The sequence below is a fragment of the Trematomus bernacchii genome, unplaced genomic scaffold (assembly GCF_902827165.1).
Source record: "Trematomus bernacchii unplaced genomic scaffold, fTreBer1.1, whole genome shotgun sequence".
In the NCBI taxonomy this organism is placed as follows: Eukaryota; Metazoa; Chordata; class Actinopteri; order Perciformes; family Nototheniidae; genus Trematomus; species Trematomus bernacchii.
In genome coordinates this window covers 22,959,859-22,984,293 of record NW_022987720.1, presented here as the reverse complement: position 1 = coordinate 22,984,293, position 24,435 = coordinate 22,959,859, and the positions used below count along the sequence as shown (strand labels likewise).

The 24,435-nt window shown below is 40.1% G+C and overlaps 1 long non-coding RNA gene across 3 annotated transcripts; it reads left to right on the top strand.

The window, feature by feature from the left end:
* The first annotated feature begins 3,694 nt into the window (after window positions 1-3,694).
* LOC117493031 lies at window positions 3,695-23,184 on the top strand. Of its 3 annotated transcripts, none has more exons than XR_004556922.1 (3): window positions 3,695-3,830; window positions 4,085-4,181; window positions 22,921-23,184. It is a non-coding gene; the product is annotated as an uncharacterized LOC117493031 (long non-coding RNA). The 3 variants fall into 3 exon arrangements; XR_004556923.1 differs by lacking the exon at window positions 22,921-23,184 and adding an exon at window positions 18,049-18,122; XR_004556921.1 differs by lacking the exon at window positions 22,921-23,184 and adding an exon at window positions 5,901-5,996.
* The last annotated feature ends 1,251 nt before the right edge of the window (window positions 23,185-24,435 follow it).

Sequence of the window (24,435 nt, the reverse complement as noted above, 5' to 3'; positions counted from 1 at the left end):
TCTTCTAAGTCTCAATCACTGTTAAACAGTTTTGTTTTCTGATTATTACAAGCTGTGACCTCACCAGTCTGATCAACTGCCAGTAAGCGTAAAACCTATCTGTAACATTTGGAGGGTTTTGTTGCCTGATGTTTCTTCTTTTCCTACTTTGATCAATATTGATTAACAGATCTCAGAAAATCACTCACTGATCCTTTTTGTTAGTTTTTTATTCAGGTGCTGAGTCAAAACTGTCTTAAAAGCTATTTTTTATTAGAAGCAAGCTTAGCAGACATTTGATGTTGCATGTACTGTAGGGCACACTGTATGATAAGGACAGGTAGAAATAGTATTAGTCACAAGCATATACCCCTGTACAAAGTATTTGTTATCTTTGGCAGCCTTTGACTATAACTTCATTATAGCTTTCCTCTCAAATATTATTTGAAATAACAATAATAACGTTCATTGTTGGGTATGTTTTATTATCACTGGTAAGTTTGCTTTATGTTTTCGTGGGCTATCCCAAAATGGACATTGTGTAACATCTGTCCGGAGCACTTGAGCTCACAATAATGCAATGCGAAGCCTCAGTTTATCTACCAGAATCAAATAAGCTCTTGGGTTCCACATTTGTGGGAGTCTGTTTTGATAAGTTTTTAATTTACAATACAGAATATATATGTGGACTTCTGTACTCTGTATTTATTTATCTTGATTTATTCCTATAGGGCTTTTGATATAAATATATATATATATATATATATATAGACAGAAAGTCTCTCTGTGAATCTAATTACACAGAGAGCAGACACATTTTATGTTATCTATGATATATTAGTGTCCATTATTTTGTATGGAATATGATGGCAAAACAAATAAAGATGATTTAGAAAATACAGAGTGTCTGTGCCTTGTGATGTTGTTCTGTTCCCTGTGTTTAAGGCCAAATATTCATGCTAACAACTTATCAGAAAAGTTTCATGCATGCAGTGCATCCCCGTCATCCATGTCCTCCTCCTTCCACTTGTATTTCACACACACAGGGCCGAGTCTGAAGCAGGTCACATTCCAGCCCAGCTGTGGTGGCCCGCAGAGCTGTGTGTTGTGTTGTGTCTGGGGTCTGGGGCCCTTGCATAGCACACACACGCCACCGGCCATCTATTTCGCCTGGCGCGGCCCCTTTCATGTGCAAGAGGCCGGGGTGAAGGGGGGAGTAGGAGGGAGGGGGAGGGTGAGGAGGAGGAGAGGGATGTCGGCTGATTCTCTCTCACTCACTCAGTTAGCCACATCTGTGTTAAAGAGACTTTATATTAAAAAGTGAGAGGAATGGAAGGAGAGTAAAGGTCCAAGTACAATTTAAGGATTGTATTCCCTTAAGTTAGCATATAGCTTGATGCTTTAATTATCACTAAAAGACAACATAACTGTTTGTGGTGTATCTTGTGGCTGGATCCTGGTGTGAAGAGATTATAAACATTGAAAAAATCCAACATGCATGAGAATAAAGTTGCAACACAAACACAAGGTGAGGGGAGAATCAACTCGGATTGACACTAGAGCGGTCTGATACAAAATGATCCACCTGGCTCAGCATGCATTTAGGAAACAGAACATAAGGAACCAAATAGCAAGTTAATGTTTTTCCCCTTCCACCCTCTTGCCCTTATATCCCCTTCTCTAGCTAACCCCCTTCCTCAGCTCTCTTCCTCATCTGTCTGCTCATTCACACTGACAGACAGCCAGCCTTGAGTGACGACCTCTGACCCTGATAATGAAAAAGAGGCCACCAAATAAAAGGCCATTTTCATTAAGTAACTGTTGACAAGTGTTAAGTGACTGGCTGAGCTCCAGACTACTCCGCACAGGCCCCTTGATGCTCCACACATCACAGCCGGCTGCTGATTTCAGTATCAGTTCACTAGAGAGACCCCAGCCAGGCAGCTTCCCAGACAGACCATAATAATAAGCCAGACAGCCACAGGCATAAAGAAAGGATGGGGCTGCAATGCCCTCAGTGACACAGTATCAGTGAGGAACTTGATGGTGTTCAGAGGGATGGTCGACTTTATTTCCAGATAACTAATACAGATACATTTGTATAAATTACCACATAATGTAGCAAAATCATATACAACAACTGTATAACATTACACAATCTTGGATGACCAAGTTATGTTTTTTTTTTAGAGAAAGCCTTAAAGGTCCCATGTCATGCTTTTCCGGTTATTACCCGTCCCCTTGTGTGTTATGAAGGTTTTTATGCATATAAACGGTCTGTCACAAACCCTCAAAGTACACCCTGTAGGGAGTAAAACTCTAACACAGAAAAGACCTGTCTATGCTGCCCCAGAACTCCTTGTTGGAGATTTTCTCTTTTTCTTCCTGGGTACGTGACGTGACCATACCCAAATGGACCCATTGGTCCAAATGGACCAATCCGTGGAGCTCCTCACACACACACACTCTCTCAGGCGGCGAAACTGTGGCGCGCTTACACTGTAGGTGCGCCGCGTTTGGGGGTGCTAGTGGAGCCTCGCAGATGGGGGTGCTGCAGCCCCCTCAGCACCCCCCCCTTCCCGCGATCCATTCGCGATGTCTCGCTGTCTCGCAGATCCCACGCAGCAATCTCATCTGTTTTGTCCTTACTGGTGTCATTTTCTGGTTGCTAACGCCATTGTAACACATAATCACTGATGTTCCGCTGTAACGGTGGTAGACTCATCAGAACAGAGTCGTCGAGCTGACCAATCAGAGCACAGTGGGCTCACAGGGAGGGAGGGGGGGGGGGGGGGGGGGGGGCAGGAGCTCCAACAAGCCGTTTAGGACAGAGAGTGAATACACATACTATACAGAGATGCTGTATGAGAAACCAATGTGATTTTGGAAAATTGCACAGTTAAATCTATTCTAGTATACCTCAACAATGGAATTATGATCAGTAGAAATGGTCATGACATGGGACCTTTAACAGATTTAACTTATTGAAAACACTACTCCACCAATTTAGCATTAAACTCATAAAATAGGGTCGGACACAATAGACTGTATAGACTTTTTAGCTAAATGAAGAGGATCAAAATTGATGTGCAAAAGCAAGAATATGATTTTAGTATTGTATGCATTATTCTAATAATTACCCACAATGCAAATCAACCACTGACAGATTAGTGGAGATTTGGGTGGTTTGTGATAGTAGTGGTTAATTTAGCTTCAAGCTTTCCCTTGAGATAAACCAAGATCAAAGAATCAGATATGTGTCAGTCCCCTGTGGTCAATTGCTCCAGTCTATACTGTGTTTTTTCCCCCTATCACATCCCTAACAAGACTACATAAAAAAAAGTCATGATAAACTGTGATGGAAGAAAAAAAACTAGTGTAATGTCCGCAGGAGGGCAGCACTCCCGAGATTGACTGGCAGGAGTGTCAAGGGGGTAGAGGTGGGGCTAGAAGTTAGTTAGATGTACAACAATGCACAATTCAATTAAAAAATAACGATACTTCATTATGGTTTAGATTTTGGGAGACGTTGTAAGCTTAATTAATAAGAATGTTGCCTATCTACAACAAAGCACCACCCAGGGAGCACCTCAGTGTAATCCAGATACTGTAATCAACCACACCCCCCCAATTACCGACAGGTGTGCTGGGTCCAGCTAACATGCTAAATGCTAACATGGTGGATCCTCCAGGTGATTTGGTTTGATCTAGGAGCTTTATGTTCAGTAAGGTGTGTGAGGACTTTCTGTAGTGGGACAGAGACTAAGTGAACTATGTTTGAAGAACCTGGAGCAGACGGTGGAAGACTTCGAGATGCAAGCAAGACTCACATAAATACGTTCATAGCCTAGGTGAGTAACTTGCATGGATGTGACCCTCCCGAGGAGAACGTAAACGCTGCTAGCATTGTGTGTAGCTATTATGTGCAAAACGTGTGATTGAGCTTACTGTGTTTGCTGTTGTATTTGTTTGTTATTTGTTTGTGGCTGCAGCTGTTGTGGATGTAAAACCTCCTTGTTAAAGTGGCAGGCTATTTAATCGATGTAGGGAATTGTATATTGCATGTACTTTTGATTTATTTTCTTCTGTTGTTGCTTGATTCTAGTGAAGCTGCACTCAAACAGGCTCAAACGTGCCATCCATCGACATTGGACGTATCTGACCATAGAGGACACGGTGGCATGAAGGGCTTCGACTGTAATGTACGTTAATTTAGCATTTTATTATTATTTTTATATAAGTCGGTACTAGTTGGTGGACCTTTTTTTTGTGTAGGTCTATTTGAGTAACATTTCCTTAAAGTAACAGTACAGAATAAAATACTGGAAGACTGGAAACAACAATACAGGGACTAATGTGCTGATTCCATTTGTTAAAGCTTGTGCTGCAGTTGGTTTAAGTATCATGTGTCATATATGTAGGAGACTTCAATTTATATATAGATATTAGGAAAAACCATATTTACTACATCGCATTATATATGTTGTGCAATTATTGAAGTTTTCCACTGGGTGGCAGCACAACACAGTATGAAATGGCCTAAGCATAACTGTTGCTTATCTGTTTGAGATGTGTCAAATTCTTGCATTCAAAGTAAATTTATGAGCAAATGTACACAAAAAAAAGTAATCTTAATGTTTAATTCAAACTCGTAATCAATCGTTTATTTTTCCACAAAAAAAAAAAATCTTCCAATAATTCCAGCTAATGCAAGTAAAATGTACATTTTAGGAATCTTTTAAAAATGAAATATGGTGGAAGAATGGAGATCGGAGCACTATCTCAAGGAAACAGTTTGTATTGTAAAGAGGTTACAATACTGATTTAAACTAAAGTTAAGATTAGTTTAACTTTTAAGAACTAAACTAGACATAATAATTAGTGCAGTTAACTGTTTTTGTCTTTTTAGAGTGCATCTCAGATGAAAAGCATATTGTAATTTTCCGTCTATGACACACTTTCACACTTGCCCGATGAATGCCTCCACAAGCAGTTAGCCAGATGGGCTGGTGGATTGCACACACACACACACACACACACACACACACACACACACACACACACACACACCACACACTGTCAATAGCAGCTCTCCAGGGCACAGCTGGTCTGTGTGTTGGGTTAGACTAAAGATTTGCCAGATGGGAAGGGATAGAGAGAAGGGGGCAGAAAGTCCTAAATTACAAAGATAAAATGTGGACTATCAGCACACTAAATTAATTTACTTTATAAATTCATGCATGTGCCCACAAAGTAAGAACACGAGTGCAGTGGAATAATGTTGATGGCATTAGGGGAGGAAAGTGAGGTGGTTTCATATTTGAGAAAACAAATCACACATTCTTGCATAACATGGTTAAAAAGGGGGCCCACACAAAGTTCAAGCTTGGTGTTTTTTTTATCACAGAAATCTTATACACAATTTTACATTTGCAGTAGCTCTCACTTTATTTCTATTGAGGACAGTTCAAGGGGAATGTATGCATTGAATGTGGCAGCTTTTGGTGACAGAAGAGGAGAAGCAGGGGACATAGTGGAGCCTGAAAGAGGAAATGTGAATATGGGAAAGAGGGGAACAGATAAAAATGGAGGAGGGGGAGGCCAAGAGAGGGAGGCCAAGAGAGGGAAATCAAGAAAGGTAAGAACACAGGAGAAAGGACAAGAGGACAGAGGGAGGACATTGAGGTGCAGAGGGCATGAGGGGGGGCTGGGATGAGTGAACGGTGAAGGCAGAAAGGTCATCGTTGCATAAGGAGGGTGTAAATTGTCCAGAACATAAAACTGCTTCTGTCGACTCTAGGGGTTTCTTTTCCCCCTTATCTTTCTGCTTTCTAAAAATAGTACTTGCTCAATGTAGGGGGAACTAGGACACTGTTACCTCTCACATATCTTCTCTTTTCTACCTTTACCTTATCACATAGGGATCGATGGATAGAGAGATGCTTGTAGTTTGCACGTGTCAATTCCTAAAGGTTCTGCTGTCATTGGATTCTAGGACTTTAGGGATTTCGATGGAGATGAACATTAAAAAAATAAAACCACGTTTGTCTTCTGTCCTTTTAGGTTGACAAGTCAGAGTTTTATCAATTCTACTTTAAGATTGCAGAATGTGGGTCTACGTTGATGAAGGATTGCATTAAATATCCCGATTTGCATTGCCATAATTGGATGTTTAACACCAAGAGGGGTTTTTGACAGACATCAGCAATAAACGATGTGTAACATATTCATGTGTCAAAGACACACCCATGCACAATGAAAACAAACCGGTCTGAGATCGTAACATTGAAAACGCATTTGGAGTGAGACAAAGCTGCTTAACCATTTCAAAGCATGTTTTTTTCTGATAAGAATCAGAAGTAATCAGGCGGCAGCCTCAATTCAATCACCGAGGAGATTCACTTATAACATCCTCCACGCACCCTCTCTAGCACGAACAATGACCATGTCATTGAAGAAGAATGGAAATGTTCTCTATTAGGTTTCACTCTTGCATGATGCGCTGAACAAACCTGTGCCCTCTAAGGACTAAGAAGAAGGGGCTAGTAAATATGTTACCATTTGAAATTAAACATGTAATTGTACATGCACCTACATGCAAATCAACACCAATAAGTAGGCCTACATTCATAGAAATACTGACAACCAGTACAAAACAGGATAAGGGTGCTCAGATTTGTTCATAGTGAGTTAAACTAAAACCAAACCACAGCTGCCAATAGAATAGGACATTGTTCCAAAAATATTGACTCACAATACCTTTATTTGTCCCACAGAGGGGGACATTTGCATTGGTTACAGCAGGAAAAGAGCCAAAGACAGCTTAATATTAACTAAAACACACCACCCTTAATTACCATATTTGTGTGAACAGTGAATTGTAGATTGTAAAATATGATTGAAAAATAGCCACAGGCTCCTAGCCACCATCAACCACAACATACATGCTTGCATATGCACATATCACATAAACACACAGGGGCCTGTATGCATTGAGTAAAACAATGCATTGAAATGGCTCCCCACCCCCAAACTATGCCTTTCTGTTTGTGGAATATAGATGTGCTGCCAATGTATGCAGGCAGACAGTCTCTTTAATAAGATGTCGCCCACCAGCCTGGTCTTGATTCATGTCATGCAAATACTAAATGTATTATGCACACACCTTTTCCTTGTTCGTTTCCTCTGTTTGTGAACAAATCAGTTTGAATTTAGACAGAAATTAAAATACAGATATTTGGTTTTAGCCCGCAGGAGCAAATGAAGACACTCGTTTTACACTCGAGGCATTATTTATAAACAAGAATGAGAGACACAAAAAACTAGAACATCCAAACTGAAGTGACACAGCATGAAATACAGGGCCAGGAGTGGCCAAAAAAAGACACAGAGAGAGGGAGGGGGTCGGGATAAAGGGATGCTTGGCACAAAATGTTCTAATCCCAAACCAACAGAACATAGATGCACTCTGGGACTTCACTTTGTTTCTGATTTTGGATGAGGACTGTTGCCCTAGTGTGACCCAGGAGAATGGCAGTAGGGATCAGCTGCTGTCAGGAGTGGAACAAGAAATATCAGTCTACTGTTGCTGTGACTGATTTGAATTATCTGCAGCTAGATGGGGGAAAAAATAAAGAGAGTCCTCTGGGAGACGAATGGAAGGACAAAGCATCTATTCAATACTTCTATGAGTGTTTTAAAATAAAAATGGATGATGTTATGTGACAAAGGACCTTGAGAGACATAGAGAGAAATGACCTTCTCACTGTTATTGTAGCTTGCAAATGAACTCATAATGACTGTCTCATTCATTGCTTGTGATGATTTGCACAGCAAACACACATTACGTTACAAGTGTTTACCACAAACACATTACTGCTTAATATGTGACAGTATAGGAGCAGCTTAATTCAGTTAACAGTAGTATAAAGGTTTACATTTCGCTCTTGCGGGCTACGGCGTAGGCTCTGTGTACAGCCTACATACTGTACTACTATAAATCAACCTTTTGGAAACACATATACTTAAATATGCGAGTGGTTTGTCACACAAAGCAAGATGCCACCTCTTGTCCTGTTTCATAGACAATGTCAAAGACCCAGTCCAAGAATGTGTCAAAAATATTTTCTTTCTCAGCCTTCATCACTTGAATGAATAAGCAAAATCATTATTGGATAAAATAACAATTATCTATTTATAATCATTTTCTATGCAACAAAATCGACCAAATAAAAACTTTACATTTTCTCCGACTTGTAAACAAAACATTAGTCACTGTTACACAGTCCTGACACTGGATGGCGTATGACATGCACAGTAACATTGTAAAAAGCATCAGGTTGGTTGTTGACCAACATAACTGTGTACACCTCACATGGACCTCGTAGCCCAGTGTTATTACTCTATTGCTTAATTATACTTTACATAGAAATAAAATGATCATCAAATGATTTTCTGAGCCCATGCACTGGTAAATTCACAACATAACCCAGCCTGTTTTTGTTCATGTAGAAATATACCAGACCCTTCCTCATTGACACAGTCCACATGGCTATTCAGTCCCTTTAAATAGCCCTCTCTCTGCTCACAGTCACAATGACCTCACAGCCTGTTGCTGTGGCAACCGCGGAGAGGCCAGCGGATGTTAGTCTACACTGAAATGCTATTAGGCTTTGCAGACACTGGAGGGAGTGCTACACTACTGTCGATCATGATGAGTTGACGACAGAGAAAGTCAGTTTGACTTCCGAGTGGTTGATCTATGGTCAGTTTTTTTATTTTGAAAGCTAAGCGACAGTTTCCAAAGATACTGAATGTGGCAAACTAAAGGGGCTTTTTAATGGGGTGAGAGGAATGCAGGTAAAATATGTTATTGGTTAGTTTAAATGCATTCCCATTTGGTGCTGAGAAGATAGGGTACGGTGAGTTTTCATAGCTTAAAAAAAAACAAACAAAAAACAGCTGCCTGCTCTGGAAGATAACATCAAGCTGTTGTTTAAAGTGCTTTCAAAATAAACTTTAACACAACTCTGTGGGAGGGGGAAGTTATCTTATACCTACCGAATGTTCGTTACCATCTTAGCATTCTATGAATCTGAGTAATGCTGGCCCTTACATAATACATGACTCATTGAGACCCTAGTTTAGGCAAATGGGGGGGCATGGGGTGGAAATACTTGCGTCAGATAGGTTGCCTAGGTTAGTCATTGCACCTAGACTATTCCATGAATAGATACTTTGCATCATATTGTACACAGTTTACAATACTGTTTTATAATCAGAACATAATCTATTAGCCTAAAGCATAACATCATGACCTTTGATTCATCTCATGTGGGGTTTTTAATGCAACATTGAGCTTCAATTTAGTACATTTAAAACAGGGTTGTTCCTTTTCCGCACACGCATTCACACAACGTAATGCATATCATAACTAATACGCTTTGGGTGTCTGATCTTATTTGTAGAGAAGCATTGCATGAGTGTTCACAACTTGAAATGCCTGGGCCTGTCACAGACAGAGAGCGAGATAGAAGTTGCAGTCTAACTATTTTTGGATTGCAGGCAGTCCTTTTCCCCACAGTTTGTGCCTCCCCGCCATGAGAGAGTATGAATATTAATCATTGCTTTTATTGTTTGGTATGGAAAGGCTCCCTCTGTGTTTGATGACAGGAAAGCTATAAACCCCTTTTGCCAGTTGCTGTATTACCATATGAGTCGAAAGCATTTCGTGCAGAAAGAGAGCACAGATAGGAACTTGCTTTGAACATATAAGCAGCTGTGTGGAAGAGAAGCTCGTAAATAATTTGTCCTTTCAGATTTGTTTAGAGAGGGGCTTTATTAGAAATCAGGTAACAGGGACGATCAATGACGTTCTCTACAGATGGCCCATTGTAAGGGATATGTGTGTGTTTACATATATATATATATATATATATATATATATATATATATATATGTATATGAGGGAGAGAGAGATAAGATAGAGATAGAGGAGATAGGAGGAGAGATAGAGAGAGAGAGAGAGATGGAGAAGAGAGGATAGATAGATATAGATAGAGAGGAGAGAGAGATAGAGAAGAGAGAGAGACACAGAGAGAGAGAGAGATATAGAGATAGACACACATGATATATAGAGATAGATAGAGAGAGATAGAGAGACACATATATAGATATATAGAGATATATATATATATATATAGAGAGATATATAGATATATATATATGTGTATATATATAATATACCACATATATATATATAATATATATATAATATATATATATATATATGGTGTATATATATATATGGGTGTGTGGCTGCAAGGCAAATACCTCTAATCTGGCTATAGCTGAAATCCTCACGTGCAGCTCACCTCTAATGAAGGCTTGTATGGTGTCAGTTCCCATGACCCCATGCTTCGTCCTGAGCAGCTTAGGCAGCATGTCAGTGTGTATTAAACATCCGAATCACATGACACTTGACTTCTGACCTCGGCGCGTCCTGCACCAAGACACAAGCTCAGAGTGAGCCTGTGTGTGTTGGGTAAGAGAAACTGGGAGCACAATGAAGACAGACTGGAGTATAATAATTGGGTAAGACTGATAGAAAGTGCAGTTCTGTACCAATGAGGTATTTACATTACATTGCATGTTACTTGTTAGACGCTTTTATCCAAAGCGACTTACATACTCAATACTGTGGACAATCCCCACAGGAGCAATTTTGGGGTGAAGTGTCTTGCCCAGGGACACAACGACATGCTGACTGCAGTGGGGTTTGAACCTGTGACCCCCTGATCCGAACACCGACGCACAACCCACTGCACCACACGCCTCCGGAGGTATGATGTGACACTTCTTAATGATGTCCCAAAGTGGACAGCACCTGCCAAGTGGCCATTAATGGGCTGCTTGAATAGGCCGCAGCAGGCCGGAGGGGGATCACAATCGAAAGTTTTCCTCGCGGATATACCGCTACGTAAGATCTGTTTCCATGACAACTGGAGCTCCACTTTGAGCAAAGGGTGAAAAAGTTTGTGGATTAAATTATAGACAGACGAGGAATCTTGCAACAGTTATAAAAGATGACAAAGCGGGCATCCTTTCATTTATTTTTCTTTAAAAACCCGTCGAGCTGTCTGCCTATTTTGACATGACTGTCTGCAGTGATGCAATCCCTTTCAGTCAGTTTTTACATGTTGCTTTCAATCCCGGCCTCTACCAATAAATAAATAAATATGTTTTATATTGCATATTCCTCAATTATTTACTGCATTTTGATGAAATGGCCTTGGTTGACTTTGATAGGCTTTCTGTCTGAAAGTAGAGATGTCCACGAAACGTCTCCTATAATGGCCTCACCACCAGGTATTTAAAAGTCTGTAAGGCCATAATGTAACCTTAAGTATTTAATGTCCTTGCATTTTTGGATAACAGAGATTAAAATGTGGGATTGCCAAGGAAAAAAAGCAAGGAAATCGTGTTGGAGCTTGTTTGGCATTACCCAAGTAATTTACAGGTTTACTTGACCCCAAAATGTATTTCCTAAAATAAATTTAAAAAATGATATCCACATCAAAACCCTGCAAACTGTCATGTGATTGTAAACATTTACGTAATTCACCTCATTTTAGCAGGAATAATTTTTGTATTTTTTTTTTTTTTAAAAGCCATTTGCGTGTGACACCCTTAGTGGCAGGTGCGGAGTGTATTATTGGGTTGGCGAGTCATTCTGTCCATCAGACTGTTCTAAACATTTAAAGAGAGAGGGGGTGGCTGACCTTTGTCCCCCCACACATTCATTGGATACTTGTTATGTGGGAGAAAACACTTACGCATACAGATACTTTATATAGAAACACGCTACAGACAAAACATGAATCACACAAAAGCATTACCTCCAATAGATTAGTCCACTTCCTCACCCTCATTTGCCCCTCACATTAATCTCATATACATGCACACATAAACATGCACACACACACCATGTCCTTCAACCCGTGGGCACACTTCCACCGGCCGGGCTTTATTGTGATATACTCAGCCACCCCTGTGAATCCCTGGCATAAAATGGTCCTGCTGTGCTATTTGCATTCACACGGTTGCTGTAAGTCTGACTTATGGGCTGTTGATACTGTAGCTTTGTCCTATCAATTCATGAGAGCGGTCCCCTGGAGCAGGTTATATCAAAACCCTGACCAGGCTCTGTGCATATCTCCTGCTCGGCATACGCTTGACGTTTCCTTTCCTGCGGCGTGGTTGAAACGAGACAAAGCACGAACACACACACCTACTCATATTTATGCACACAACAACAAAGGCTCATTGCTGAGATATATTCACGTGCACAAAGATGTACAGATGTAACAAAATGATAAGACACACAGCAACACTTGTAACTTCAACATAAAACAAACATACACAGTGAAAACAAGTGTAGAAATAAGCAACCCTGGGGTAACAGAACCGTGCAAACGCATGTCACATTATGTGGCGTTCAAAGAAAATCATTATCTCAAAAGAATAAGATGGATGTCCTCTAGGTGCTGTTGTTTTCCTGTCGGGGCATGAGGTGGAACCCTTTTCTGCTAATCGATAAAGTTGTTAAAGCCTCTCTCTCTTTCTTTCTCTCCAAGCCTCTCTCTCTCTCAGATCCATTGTAAGTGCAGCACAGAGCAGTCCACACATGGCCTTTACAAAGGCTGCTTGTACTCTAGTAAACCTTGGGCTGGGAGCCTGTGTAGCGAAAGTCTGTGACCTCACTCACTCCTTTATTACACGTACACATAAACACTGACACAGCTCCTGAGGGATAACACATGGAGGTGGATGCTTTGAAAAAACACACATCCACTCGCTGAGATGTGATATTGTTCTATTTACAAACATAAGCTCCTGCCCCTCGGCACATATAGGCACATACACTGAAGCACCGACACGCCCGGACACTCACACAAGCTCACTGTGCCCCAATGCAGCTCCTCACAATGCTAATGGCCTTGGTGCTACCAAAGCACCGAGCAATAAACACAATGCCGGCCCACACGTCATGTGGGTGAGTAGGCTGTGATTTGTGTACTGAATGATGTGTGTGTTTTGCGAAGGAGCCAGGCTTTGTCACAGCACTCCACATACTGAAGCTTCCAGAGAAGGCCATGTTTCAAGCATGGTTTTGTAAGGACCCTAGCTAACGGGGTTCAAAGAGGACAGACTATTCACTTTTCAGCCAAATTCAAATTGTTTTTTAGATTTATCTGTGTGTTTTTTTGTTGTTGTCCCTCAGCTGTTGTGAACCCATGAAACAATTGAACATTAAAACAAACTTAACAATAAGGTCTAATTTACTTGTTTTGGTCTTTTTATCCTTGTTAGCAGTGTGGCCTCTTCATAGCTATGTTGGTCTGTATGGCCCTCGTTCAGGTTTAAATATCTCAATAACGATTTAATTAATTGCCTTCCATTTTGGTAGAGACATTCAGGGTCTAGCACCCCAATCTAGTAAAAAATAATTAAACATCTATTTACGACTTGGAACCGATACTTAAGTCACCCTCAGAATAAATTGAAATGAATCACCAAACCATAATATGGTTAACGAATACTTTTTGATTATAGGTGGTTCTATGCTATGCTATTAAGGGTGCAGCAGTGGTTGTAAGAACTGCATTTATTTAGCTTGCCTTGTATTTTGAGACTGTTTAAAGTTCTTCTTTTTTACCTTTTACTTGGGTTAGGCCTACTGCAGAGCCAATGTCCCCTTCAATGGTTCTTGTATTTATTTCAAAGCCAATGTCAGTTAAGGTGTTCTTTATTTTATAGCTTTTGGTTCTCTACAAATATCTATTATTGACCTGTCAGCTACCTGCTAACCAAGCGGAAGAGTAACTGCTGAGGCAGTGAATCAAATCACAATTATTCTATCACCTGTATTGTGTTTAAGGTCATTGTGAAAAAAATAAGCAACTCTTGGAACATTTGCAAAGCTTTGTTGTTTGGAAAGTGGAAACTGCTGGCTTAGTGTGGATTGAGGGTAAAGACTAAAAACAAAAGATGGAGTTTGCAATTTAGCCACATTGGTGTGCATGTGGCCTTAGTAATAAGCACCAGACTCTCTCTACCAAAACACACTCAGACTCTCACACACACACAGACCAGGTTTGCGTCTATTTCCCTGGGCCATACAGTGACAAGTAAAGCAGCTGTGCTGGCAGTTGTCAGTGTAGTAACCAGAGAGAAGAACAGAGCAGAACAGGACTTCAGCAATAATGCCACAGTGGGTCTGTCTCTCTCTGTGTGAGTGAGAGAGAGAGAGAAAGAGAGGCAGAGCCTGCTGAGCCAGGTCTCTCATTATGTGGGATGTAATCTGAGCTTTTGGGGGCCCGGCCCGGCCCTCCGACTGCGCTGAATGGGGGACGAGCACCGGCCCCCACTGTCTTTCCTGTGCTTTCACTCTGCTTAGCTAGGCAACTCTGATTATAAACCGAGAGGGTGGGGAGGGACGTTTGGGGCGGGGGAGTGGTGGAGCTTGGGTGGATCAGGGGTGGTGAAGTTTAGGGCTGGTATCGGTTTGATGGTAAGCTTCCAGTTTGTGGGTTGTCTGGGTTGGTATTGGCTGAGCTGGATAGTTAAGGGCATGGAGTTTGCAATTTGTGATCTGATCTGCATGTGCAATAAAAAAACCCATTCAAGTATGAGATTGAAATTAACATTCCTCTCTATAAATAATAAAGGACATATATAAATATATTATATGCTAACATTTTCAGAGATGTCTGTAAATTGAGAAGCAAGATATCCAAATCTATCAGACTATTAATTGAATCTGCTAGAACATCAGTAAAACAAAGGCCTCTTTGATGATTTCACTCAATTTATTGAAGGTATTTGACCTTTACCAACACCTGCACACTGTATGAATTGGGGGTATAACGATGAATGAATGATTAAATATCCTCAATGCAGTATTAATACATTGATACATATTATATTATTACCTTTAAGATACACCATTATTTTTTTAAATTCCTTATGGCAAATTGCCCTTCTTTCCAAGCCAAGTAATTGGATTATCAAATCACATTAGGTTTGGAGTAAATATAAATGTGACGGACTGTTTCAAATTGGCATAAGGATACACTTTCATATCATTTACAGGCACCTGACTTAAGATCTTATCGTTGCATTGTCTATTTTTTGCACAGACATTTGTCTTTTCCAAAGAATAATATTGCTGTGTGATGAAACGTGATTATACCCCTAGTATACCTGTATCTGACAGTCAACCGCCTCCTACAATATTAGGGTTCAAGGGGGGGTAAAGTTTTTATTTTTAATTATGACTACTACAGTTTGGTAATATGTCCCTTACTGATATCATATACATTTTAAAGGCAATTCAATGCAGGTGCTGTAACAATGGGACAAGATGTGTGTGAATGAATGTGAGTGTCTGTTTAAAGGTGTGATGCTGAAGTGGGCCTACCACAGCAGAGAAGCCCAGATAACCTTGGGTCACCTCAGACCAAATGACCGCTTATGCATAATAGAAATGATTAATATCCACCTTCAATATTTCTCACACACACACACACACACACAGGTTGTAAATATGCGTGTGTTCTTGGGGTGACCACCTTGTCCCTGGAGCTAATGAGGCCTGTGACGACCAGTGTCCCATGCTGGCTAGATCTGTTCTTGATACCAGGGCATTAGCTAAGTACAGAATGCACACCATTCATTTGCCCCAGTAAGTATTCATCATAACAATACACATTATACATCTGACTGCAGCCATTCTAACCACTGTTTGCACACTGAAAAACAGCCTGAGAAAGACTCAAGGCAAAAGCACACAATTTCATGCAGAAAAGTTTGCTTAACAAAATCCACTTAAATAGCTGGAAGGTAAAACAAACTCAAAAAGGTGACCCTGTTTTCTCTTGCAGAAATTGGTCTCTAGTTCAGGTGGTAGGTTGTGTATTCTCGTGTGAAATACGTGTGTGTCTTTGTGTAAAAAGCGGGGCGGTGGTATACCCCACGGGAGCTCTCTCCTACCTTGATGTGCTCCTGTGTTTTACTTTCTAACCAGTTGTAATTGGAGGAGTGACTCAGTCTGGTGTTCTCTGGGAGCAAATTATTAAGTTGTCGCCATTTCTGTCAGACTGCAGTTTCAGTATGAAAACAGAGGCTTAGAGATAGGAAAAAGTAATATAAAGTTCTTCATTGTATTTTACATTTATATGATTTCACATGTTTCATACTGATGGATCCCTGGGTCTGGTCTTCTCCTGGGATGTACTGTATATGATGCGTTATGCTATATGAAGGTTTCTATCAAATAAATATATCTCGTCCATCTTTTCAGTCTTTTTCCCTGCCTTGTTCTGTATTCTAACCCTCTGTATTGGGAGTGAGGAGGGTGTTGGTTGGCAACGCACACTGCCTGTGAGTCAGCTGAATCACTTACACTTGGCACAGCATGTCATTTGAGAGAGAGGGAGAGAGCGAGGCAGACGGCAAGAACACGGCGAGGCTCATGACAGAGGGCACAGAGTGGGAATAGTGACCGAGCGGGGGAGGTGTTGAAATATGTGTTCCCAAAATCTGATGGTGTAGCTGTGAGATTAATGTGGCAGCAGGTGCAATGGTAGTGAGTCACAGACTACACTTACAAGATAAACAAGGTTGTTGGGAGAAATTAAGGATAAGGAGGAAAATCGTATTTAGGTGTATGCTGTATCCTCATACTGCTGTTTACAAGATACTGTTCAAGACATGTAAAACCTTGTTACAAACAAAGACATTTCCTAGTTAATGTTGCGCCCCATTCTGCGCACTGTGTAAGTAAAGAATAAGGTTAAAATTGTGCCCGTGTGACTGCTGGAAGCTTGTTGTCTAGAGGGAAAGTGTATAGGATTTTGCAGCATTAAGCACTGGGGTTGCACATCGCAAACAACTGAATACCCCTCCAGAAACTTGCCGTAACAAGATAACTGTTGCACCGTCTTCTAACCCTTTCAGGAAATTGCCTTGCTCAGATCCTTACCTTAGAAGCGACACAAATTCGGCAGCACCTGTCGTCAACGCAGATTTAAAAGCATGACAAATTAACTACGGTGCCTTTTAGTAACCTCAATACCCTCCCTATAGAAACATGACGGTGCAACGTAGAGAACTCAGTGGACAGGAACCAATACATACTGTATATAAATCTTAAGGGCTCATTCTAAGGTAATGAACACCAAATTGCTTCAGATGATTATATACTATTACACACATAGTTATGCATATTATATTCAATTTATGCTTTACTGTAGTTCACTTAACCACTACATACTGGTTCTTTAAGGTAGTGGTGAAACAATGCAATGCGGATTAGGTTCACGCTTCTCAAAGGCCAAAGCACTCTACAATGGTAAAAAAAAAAAAAACGGTTGGAAAAGCACGACGTGACTGAACATCACTTTCCCACATATACATAATAACACTGTCACATCTTCTCTGTTGCTCCACAGTGTTAGTTACACTGGCACTCATTTTACTTAGTTTGTTATTATGGAAACTAAAAGGAAAGGCATATACTCGTATACAAGTTTCTTTACCAATCCAAAAATAACACCCATACACACAAGCAGGGGCGCCTTAAACGGTTTTACCTTTTGTGTGTGTGTTGTAGGAGGCTGATTATGTGCAAACAGCCCACATCCAGACTTATAAGGACACAGTCTGCTTACATTGACCTTTGTTTTTCTCTCAAGCCTCAACCCAAAACTTAAGCTGACCACGAGTAGAGACGGTCAAACACATTTGAGAATAGACACACAGCAAGAGCTTGAGAATGAGTGAGGAGTAGACAGTTCACTAGAGAAAACATTGTTTATGAGTGTTTGCTTTTTATGATTGTGTGTTTGTGGACTGTTGTGTGTTTAAGAAGCATTCCTGTGTGTGTGAGTTTGTTAATGCGACTTTTTCCACATTTCCACTGTCTGTTAGAAAACCTGTGAGGCCAGTGTTTCACACAGCCTCTCTGACAATAAGATTGCTAAGTGATTTGTGTGTTACTATCTTTAGTGGAACATGCGCTCCGCTGACCTATCAGTGACTGTAAAGGGAGACCTGAAACTGGGGAGAGGAGATGAGCTGTGAGAAGGTGGGTGTGGTGGTGCTCCAGTGTGTGGTGTGTTTATGTGTATGTGTGTGTATGTGTATGTGTGTCTTCAGGGTGTGTGGATGTTCTCAGATGAGCCTGACCTGCTTTTTAAAAGAGATTGTTGTGCAATGCCTCATGAAATATGCGCCAAACACAGAGACTTGCTTCTCAAAGATCACCAATAACCTCAGCCTGGGCTTTAAAGACAGCTTTGGAAAGAATAGCACAGGTTAAACTCATTTAAGATGTTAAGGGTGATAAACAGATTGACTTTCTTATTTTTAAAATTCCCTAGACACTGGGAATTGTTAAAACTAGAGAACAGGAAGTATGTAAAAAGGCTTTTAGCCAGGGCTCTATCAATCATTTATCTGGATCGCTTCATATCGATATAATGGTCAACGATCCAATATATTTATGCAGTGCAAAACATCAATATATATCCTCTTTAACATATTTGCTGCTAATTATACAAATAAACAGGTATATGATGATGTATTAAAGCCGTCCTCCCTCTTTTCCAACTTTGATCTGGTCTCTGGTTAAATGGGTCCCGTTGTCCCTCGCATTAGGAACAGTGCTGTTGACTCATGTCCTTATTCTTAGCGCGCTGCATCAAATGTCCTCTTAGTTTGGCTGGTGCACTATCTATTTCAGTCCTATAAGGACAAACCTACGGTTAGTGGGAAGGCTTTCACACTTTCAAACCAACCAACACCTCTGTTGGATTGTATTTACTTTCACTGTTTATATGTAAAACACAACAGGGATAAATAATTAAACTACATTTGGGAATTAACAAAGAAAGGGTTTGAATAAAGGATTTATTAGTTCACAATTACAAATCACAAATAAAACAGGCTGAGACGCTAAATGTGGCTCAGCTAACTCAGCTCTTTGCTACACATATTAAAGGAACATGTTGATATTTTGGAGAAAACCTGCTAATATGTCTTTCTGGCTTAGAGTTAAATGTGAAGATTAATACCAAGTGTATGCTAAATATAAAGCTACAGCTAGTTAGCTTAGCTCAACAAAGCGACTGGAAACAGTTGGCCTGGCCAAGTCCAAAGATGGACAAAAATCCACCTACCTGCACCTCTAAAAAAGCTCACTATAAAACATGTTTTATCATATTGGTTTAATCTGTACAACAATAGACAATGTAAAAAAAAACACATTAAAAAATGCATATGTTATCTTTGTTGGGCAGAATCTGAACCCACCAGTGAAACCCACCCCAAAGGATTGCTAGTCTAGCGCCTTAGCTACTTGGCCACATCTATTATCAAGATTTATATTCTCCGTCAAACTCTCTGACTCAATATATACTCAAATCAATATCCCCTTTGTGAGTGAGGACCTGAGGCTCTCAAACCTCATTAACACTGAAGAGATCTGCATTTTATCAGGAAGCTTCACATCGATAACATTTGGCTGGGGATTCCAATCTGATGACTTTGAGGCTTCGGGCTAACTCAGCTGACATAATAAAACAATTTGTCCCTTTAGGTCACCTTCTGGTCTTCCAATCTCTATCTATATCCATTCTGTTTCTCTATATACATCCCTGTTATCAATACCATGAATAAATAATATGTATTTCCCCTGTGCTAAACATATTTTGCCTGAATTCAGTGATCACATGGTTAAATTCACAATAACATGACTATGGTTCAAGCCCCTGCTGTGCTACGGCAGTGTGTCAACAGCTTCATCAGGTGTCAACTTTAAATATCTAGGATATCCCATACTGATGGGAATAAATCTTTTAAGATGAGTTTCAATCATGTGACGGCACTCTGCAGCTTCTATTAGTGGAACAGGAGTGGGATATTAGTGGTTGACGACAAACTGTGTCTCTTGTCTGGCACTCGAATAACTACGGCATGTCTCAGTCTAATATAAGGAGGTCCATTTCAAATTAGATTTTGTTTCTTTATTTCAAAACACGCATCTCTAACTAAAGGATTTGTTGCAGAAGCGTATAACTGAAATAGAAGTCCCATGATGCTGAGATTATGACACATGACAACCATTTGTTTTTTATTATATATTCTGGGGCTTTTTCAGTATGGTGTCGGATCATTTTGAGGGCAAACAGCTGTCTACTCACCCATTCCTGAATATTGAGAATATTCAAATTAAAGTATAATATGAATTGAAGAAATCGTATGCTTTCTCTAATCATACCAGAGAGACCAGGAGTTTGAGAGCAAAAGCACAATTCGCCTCATTAGCTGTGCTGGAGCTTTTAGTTTCACTAATGATCAGAATAGAAATAAATATCTAATCAGAATCAAATGTCACACTTAATTACTCCCATCAGAATACACTTGCTACTTCAATAAGAGTAGTCTAAAGCTTTCACAAGAAATGAATGTCATCTCAGCAATTGATTTATAATTCATAAAAGGAGTCTTTAAAATGACTGTATTTCAATCGTATCTCTTCCTGCACATGCTCTGACACCGTGTGAAGTAAAGATACTCCTCTGGGAAGACTCTCCTCCATTGTAATTTACAGACTGTTCTACCTTTTTTTGTGTGCTGCATGTTTCTCAAGGGAACCGTCATGAATAGGTGATGTTATCATTTCAGGGAATATAAACAGAAGGGTTTCTGCTCAATGACTGCGGCGGTAAATTCTAAAAAAAAAGTTTCAGAGCGATAACACAGAGGACTAATAATGAATGGTAACGCAGGCTCATATGTTGCTTGTGGTGGCGTGTGAATGCAGTATTGATAATTTGGTACCACTTTACAATATGACTACCCTTATAAAGGATTCATAAAGGGTTTATAATTAGGTTATGAATTAGGTTGTAAACACTTTATTAATTATTAAGAACCATTTATAAACCAGTTCTAACATAGTTTTCATACGTCAACACAGGCTCACTATTTGGCAAGATGACTAAGCTTTATATTGGCTACTTAGCGAGAATCAACTCGGTGAGCAACAGATACCAAGGATGCTGGCTGATGAAGAAGACGAAGTATGCTAAGTTGCCAATATAAGGCTTAGCAGTACAGATAAATGTGGGCTCACTATTTAGCAAGCAACCGGTCACAGTTGCCCTGTTTATCTCATGTCTTATAAAGCTTATTCATGATTTATAAAGTGTTCACAACCTAATTAATAAATGAATAACAAACTATTTGTAAACCCTTTATAAGGGTACTCTTATTGTAAAGTGGTACCCATAATTTAATATAAAGGACTTCTTATGGAACCATTTTATTGTTCACACATTTCACAACAGAATATATAGAGTATTATAAACTTCAACAAACAAGCAATATCCAAACTTTCTTCAGATGACAATAGCATTATATTAAATGTAACTCCAATGAGTTTACAAATGAAGATCCCTTTACCAGTTACCCAGTGTGTCTGGGTGATATGGGAACCAATGGAGAACGGGTAGTCAAAATCAAAAGGTTTTGATATGTTAACCTCAGAAATGTAATCTATAAATTCTTCACTGGTCCCGCCACACACACACAGTACATACACAAGCAAATGGCATATAATCAGTGTCTGCAGTTTCCTGTGGAAGGGAAGGCAGAGTCAAAATGATGATCTTTATGTTGTGGTTCACTGAAAGCCTGTGGTCTCATTGTAAGTCTGTATACGTTCCTATTTTGTGAGGGTGAGTGTGTGTGCGTCAGAATGTACCCAGCCATTACCATGTCTATTGTGTGCTGCTGTCAAGCCACCATGAATACGACTGGAGTTTCAATTGCAGGGTGGAAGGAAGAACCCAACATCTTCTGGCTTGGCGACAACATTACATTTTCATCTCTGGCTTGACAACAGCATTTACATCCTCAAGTCCAGTCTGAAAGAGAGATTTAAAAAAAAAAAACGTGATGTTTCATTACAGCTTCTAAACTGATTTTTTGACCAATCTGACTATTGCTTTATGAAGCACACTTGTATGCACTGTCCAGGCCACACATAATATAACATTTGTATACATTTAGTGCCTGCAAAAGCTAAATTAAAGCCCCCCCCTCAAAATTCAGTGGTCAAGGGGACCTACTACCTATTCGTTTTTGGGTCCAAACTTATATTATAGGTTTCTACTAGAACATGTTTACAAGCTTAAAGGTTCAGAAAACACATATATCTTCATACTGTCTGTATGAATATACTTGTATTTTCCCTTGGTATGAAACAATACGTTTTCATGGCTGTGTCTTTAAGCCTGGGTCACTAAAAAAGTGTTGGACATGCTCAGCTAAGGGAAGGTATTTAATGAACTTGCGTGCGACATATAGGAAGTGGAGCCAAATCCATTGGCCCGCAGAATCATGTTTTCTGACTGGGGCAGCCCACAAAACTTGAGTAGGCTTTCTTATTTCACAGCTTGTGGGTTGGTGGACACTCCAGATACCCAGATGTATGAGTTTAAAAACGGAACAAGTGAGTGTTTTTCCTGAGAAGTCCCCTTTAAACTAACTCTCCAAAACAAAGTGGAGGCTCACTGAAATGCTGTTTCATCTTAGTGTTCATGTCATGCAGCAATCAGCATGGCTTTTTGAAATTACTCATTGACAATGTCATCCTAGTCACCTAGATAACCACTGTGATCATAGCTGTCACCTGCATCATCATCATCATCACTGTCATTGTCGTCATCTGCATATTTCAAACAACACACGATCGTTCTACTTAATCTGCTTTTCCAATTTTCCTCTCTGCACTCTCTTCTTCTTCCCTCCTCTGTTTCTTACCTGTAGCACAGACCCCTGCAGGGTTATGCTAATGAAACCTTTTTTCCTCAGACAGCCCAGCCATTGACTTCGATAAAGACTGCCTCCCGCTGGGGACTTAGCCAGCTCACTGCTGACTCTGACTCCACAACCTGCCACATGGTATTACAGCGCTGAGCCTTCAAATGTCAGCCCACACATATACCTGTTTGCCGGTGGAGGACAATTATTTCTCTGAATCATTGCAGGATATGTTTGAGAGTTGTGTATTAGGCAGAGGGGCGGACTATACCAATTACAGAGTCAGGGTTCCTAAGAGTTTGTGTTTTGTGCAAAAAGCAGATTGAGTAGAAACCCACAACTTAAACGATTAAGATTTCGATTAAATCATGTAAATAAAAGAAAGGATTTAACTAAAAATGTTATTATTTGCCTATTATACATAACATAACATTGCCTCTCCAAAGAAAAATCCATCACATAATTAACTTAAATGTTCACCATGATGTGTTAAAACGTACTTCTTTAGAGGTGAGTTTGGGACAGGGAAGATTACTAGAACTATACAGCATTGAGTTAACCTACTCATTTTCTATTAACAAACCTAATAATAAAATAATACATCGATCCGCCATCTCGTTGGTGAATTTGATTGTCTTGGTTTCTTCTTCTTAGTCCTTACTAATTATTTAAAAAAAAATAAAAAATCTTAAAAAAGTGTTTAGTAAAGGAAATCGGACTATTTGACTGCCGGCCTTTCGATGCAAGATGCCTGCACCTTACAGTAACTGTTAAACAAAACAAGTACATTGTTGTTTTTCTTGCATGATTACTCAGGCCTGCACATCATTTAGTGCACATGTGATGCATCTTCTTCGTCTGTATCTGAAATAAGTCTCTCTTTCTCTGGCCTCCTGCTGCAACACACTCTCACTCCCTAAACGTCCAGGATCGACGCTTGGTCAGGGTCCTATGGCGTGCAGTAGTGACGCGCCGAGTCTCCTTCAGCTTCATAAACGGACGCAAGAGCTTTCAACTGATTGCAATGTATTCCCATCGGCGGCGGTATTTGACGCTCAGGGAAGCACCGCATCGGTCCATGTCGGCGGCAGTTAAAGGCAATGTGAGCGTCCATTCCCATTGGATAACGGAGGATTTTACACCCGGAAGTAAGTATTCTCTTTACTGTCGATTGATTTTACAGTGATATCTGCACTACTCATCAACTCAAAAACACCAGATTATCCTTGTTAATTACACAACATTGATTGGTTTAAATTGTGTACAATGCTTTTGTATTTTCCCCTTCGATTCGGAGAAACAAATATTTTTTCGGAGTTTAGGATGGCAGAAGACACTACACTACCCAGAATCCTCAGCTATCGTTTGGGACTACACCATGTGCTTTGCTTGACATACCCCGTGATTAGTCCTCAAGCTCTGTGATTGGATGTTGGAGTGGCAGTGTGCGGCGTCAAACAGCACTTTGAAATGGAATGAAACCCATCTACGGCACACTAGCCAAAACAGGAATCGAACGTGTCCATCATTTTGACTAACCCTGATACTGAGTGAGGAGAGGAGAGA